This window comes from Triticum urartu, chromosome 4A, assembly GCF_056163025.1.
Source record: "Triticum urartu cultivar PI428250 chromosome 4A, HENAU_Tu73, whole genome shotgun sequence".
Classification (NCBI taxonomy): Eukaryota; Viridiplantae; Streptophyta; class Magnoliopsida; order Poales; family Poaceae; genus Triticum; species Triticum urartu.
The window spans coordinates 591,436,289-591,440,835 of NC_141876.1; the positions used below are offsets into that span (position 1 = coordinate 591,436,289).

At 56.3% G+C, this 4,547-nt stretch overlaps 1 pseudogene; it reads left to right on the forward strand.

The window, feature by feature from the left end:
- Positions 1-3,569: 3,569 nt before the first annotated feature.
- LOC147976941 (uncharacterized) lies at positions 3,570-4,280 on the forward strand (annotated as a pseudogene).
- The last annotated feature ends 267 nt before the right edge of the window (positions 4,281-4,547 follow it).

Genomic DNA, 4,547 nt, shown 5'->3' on the forward strand with positions numbered 1-4,547 from the left:
TGTCATGATGAAGCGAGAGCTGGTCGCTGTTCGAGAGGTTTTTCGAGTCCCTAAAGACTTATGCCGCTTAGAGCGAGGAGCCAGCTCTCTCCGGCCAAGGCGTGGATAGCGCCCCGAACTCGGTCTTCCGAATACCAGGGGCTTCGCCGAAATTTAAAATTATAGAATTCTATGGCTAAGTGAGAGTGTTCACGCATTATAGTCCGATTGCCTTGTTCATTGGGCTGAGCGCCTCCCTCGAAGGACCCAAACATGGGAAAAAGAGCGCTCAGGTTTATCCCCGAACACCCCAGCACTAGCGGCACGGGGGCAAAAGCCGACGACTTGCCATCTCTCAGAATTGATAAACAGCCGCACAGAAGGTAATATTTTAAATTCCAATAGCATTGCTTAGCGCATATGAACAAGTTTTCAGCGCAGAGGACAAAACGAGCAAGTTTCAGTCAAAAATTACATCCCTAGAACATTCATCCGCCACAAGGCAGGCACCCTTCAGAACATCCTTATAATAATTATCGGGCTTGCGATGCTCTTTCCCCGGTGGCGGCCCGTCCTTCACAAGCTTCTCAGCATCCAGCTTGCCCCAGTGCACCTTAGCACGGGCAAGGGCCCTACGGGCACCTTCAATGCAGACGGAGCGCTTGATGACTTTGAGCCTTGAACAGGCCTCCCCCAGCCGCCGCACCAGCCCGAAATAGCTCCCAGGCAGAGCCCCTCCAGGCCACAGCCAAACTATGAGGCCCTTCATGGCCTGTTTGGCCGCCTTGTGGAGCTCGACCAGTTGCTTCAGCTGGTCGCACAGGGGCACGGGGTGTCCGGCCTCAGCATACTAAGACCAGAACACCTTCTCTGTCGAGTTGCCCTCCTCGACTCGATAGAATGCGGCGGCATCGGACACACTCCGGGGAAGATCTACGAACGCTCCTGGAGAGCTCCGGATTCGGGTAAGTAACAAGTAACTCACGTTTATGTGTTTGCTTTGCATAAATAATGCCTTACCCGCTGCTATCTTCTTCACCTCATCCAACTCCTGGAGGGTCTTCTGGGATTCGGCCTTGGCAGACTTGGCATTTTCAATAGCCACCGCGAGCTCGGACGCTCGCGTCTTTGAGTCAAGCTCCAAACTCTCATGTTTTTCCATGAGAGCCTGGAGCTCTTGCCGTACCTGGCCAACCTCGGCCTCATACTTCTCCCGCTCGGTGCGCTCCGTGGCCGCCCTCTTCTCGGCCTCGACCAGCGCTTGCTTAAGGGTCGTCACCTCAGACATGGCCCCTACAATAGCCATGATAATCCTGTCATTTTTTGCAATTGCACCTTTTTATATCTATATTTAAACAAGGTATCTCTTACCTTCATTGTCCTCGAGCTGCTTCTTGGCACGCCCGAGCTCTTGCTCGGACCGCTCGAGGTTCTGCTTTAGCGTGTCCACTTACGCATCAGTGCGGCGGACGCAAGCAAAGAAGCCTGCATACGCATATTGACTCCTTTCTGTTAGACTCCTGTGAATTTTATTTGATCCTCTATTCGGCTTTTCTTCCCGAACGCCAAATAGAGCGTCAGGGGCTACTGTCTATGCGGTAATATTATTTACACATTCTTTACTTACCTCAAAGCCTGTTAAAAGGCTAGTACAAGCTTCAGTCAGTCCGCTCTTGGCGGACTGAACCTTCTGGACCACCGCACTCATAATGGTGTGGTGCTCCTCGTCGATGGAGGCGCCTTGGAGCGCCTTCAACAGATTGTCCGGCGCCTCCGGTTGGACGGGGGTCACCGGCACGGTGGACTTGCTCCTCTTGGAAGGAGGTCCCCCGCCGGACTCTGGAACCTTTGAAGGTTCCGGAGTGGTGTCCAGCCTAGAGCCAGACTTGGAGCCCTGGGGGGTTTCATCCCCTTTACTCCTGGAGTCTGGGAGGTCGCCTTGCGGTGCCTCCAGGACCACCTCCTCCTGGCTTGGAACCTGTTGGGACAACACTTCGGTGTTGTCTATAGGGAGGGGGGAGGAAGCCGTCGGAAGCGAGTTCACATCCGACGAGTCCAGTGAGCCGCTCGACGACGCGTCGAGCCGGTATTTGGGTGGGCTGCATAAACATATTCGACATAAGGGAAAGCCGTGCAATAAACGAATACTATGAATTACTCTGGTATCCGGATACTTACGATTTTGCCAGGGGCTTGGCCCTGGGCGGCCACTCCTCTCCGCCATCGTCAGCGTCGGTGGAGTAGTCCGGAGGAAGGATTCTCCCCTTCTTGGACCCTCCGGCCTCCCCAGAGAGGGCGGCCTTCCTTTTCTTCTCTCCTCCCGCTGGAGGGGGAGAGGTATCTTCTTCTTCCTCCTCGTCTTCACAGGAGGAATGCGCCTCAGAACCGTCGGATGATGGATCCGACACCTCCTAGCGCCGGGCACTCTTTCGAGTCCCCGTGGCCTTTTTCGCGGCCTTCTTCTCCGGCACCACATAGGGTGCCGGAACCAGCAGCTTCGCCAAGCGAGCGTCCGCTGGGCGTTCGGGCAAAGGAACCGGACAGTTGATCTGTCCGGACGTCACCTGCCAATCCTGTCAAAGGTAAGGGAGCTTAGATCCCGCATGGAGTCAAACTATGAAAAACGGATACCCTGTAAAAGGAAAAAACAGCTTACCGCATGAGCGTGACGCTGCATACTGAATCCGCGATCCTCGGTAGCGGATGCGGGGGCCTCTGCGCCCTTGAAAAGAACCTTCCAGGCATCTTCGTACGTCGTGTCGAAGAGCCTGCTTAGAGTTTGGTGCCGCGCCGGGTCGAACTCCCACAAGTTGAAAGCCCGTTGTTGACACGGGAGGATCAGGCGGATGAGCATAACCTGGACTACGTTGACAAGTTTGAGTTTCTTGTCCACCAGGGTTTGGATGCATGTTTGGAGTCCGGTCAGCTCTCCTTTTTTACCCCACGACAGGCCCATCTCCTTCCAGGAGGTGAGCTGCGTAGGGGGTCCGGATCGAAACTTGGGGGATGCGACCCATTCGGGGTCGCGCGGCTCGGTGATGTAAAACCATCCCGATTGCCACCCCTTCAGGGTCTCCACAAAGGAACCCTCGAGCCATAAGACGTTGGCCATCTTGCCCACCATGGCGCCTCCGCACTCCGCCTGGTTGCCGCGCATCACCTTCGGCTTGACATTGAAAGTCTTGAGCCATAGGCCGAACACTACTAGGGAAAACCTTATACACAGAATCTTAGCAGCAGCGCGGTTTAAAAACAAACGCCACTGCTAATTAGCAGTAGCGAGCTTGAGGAAACCGCGCTACTAATAACCCGATAGTAGTAGCGCGGGTTTTTACCCCTTGCTACTACTAAGTGATTTCCACCGTGCCTCCCGGGACCAGCTGTACTAGTAGCGTGGGTTATAAACCCACGCTACTACTAAGTCGATAGTAGTAGCGTGGGTTATATACCCCACGCTACCACCTGCATCTGCCCCCACCCCACCAACCATCCTACGCCATGTCTCAAAAAAACACTCAACGCCTGATCCAGATCCCCAATCCCGTCTCCACTCCCACCTCCTCTCCTCCTCTCCCAAGTCCCAACCCGCCATGGAGAGGGAGCCGCCCGCGCAGGGCCCCCCCAGCGCCGCCGCCGCCTATGGCTCGCCCCGCTGCAGGGTGTGGAAGCGGTGCGTCCACTCCGGCCACCACGACAGCGCCACCTAGGGCCACGCCACCGCCGCCGACTTCGCGCCCGTGCCCAGGATGTGCCGCCTCGTCATGGCCAACTACGCCCCGCCTGACCTCCTCGTCGCGCCGCCCCTCCTGCTCGACCCCTCAAACGTCGTGCGCCGCCGCACCTACGCCGACACGGGGGGCCGGGTCACGCCCTACCTCGTCTACCTCAACCACGCGCACGCCGACTTCGTGCTCGCGCTGCGCGGCCTCAACCTCGGCCGCGAGTCCGACTACGCGCTGCTCCTTGACAACCGCCTCGGCAAGCGCCGCTTCGACGGCGGCTACGTCCACAACGGCCTCCTCCGCGCCGCCGGCTAGGTGCTCGACAGGGAGTACGACCTGCTCCGGGACCTCCTCGACCGGTACCCCGCCTACACGCTCACCTTCACGGGCCACTCCCTCGGCACCGGCGTCGCCGCCATGCTCACCATGGTCGTCGTGCTCAACCTCGACAAGCTCGGCAAGGTCGAGAGGGGCCGCACCAGGTGCTACGCCATGGCCCCCGCCTGCTGTATGTCGCTCAACCTCGCCGTCAGATACGCCGATGTCATCAACTCCGTCGTGCTGCAGGTGACTCACTGATGATCCAATTGATTTGGTTGCTTGCTTGTCTGAATTTGGTGGTTACAAGTTCAGTTGTAGAAGAATTTGGGTTACATGTAGTATGTCTGAATTTGGGTTACATGTAGCTGTTAGACTGAATTTTGGTGGATACCTGCTCTGCTTCTGAGTAATATAAACATTGCACTGCAGAATCTAGTATAATGCATATCTGAATTTTGCTGGGTGCTTCCTTGTTGCTAGAAATTCAGTTGCAGAATTTAGTTACATGCCTATCTGAATTTTGTT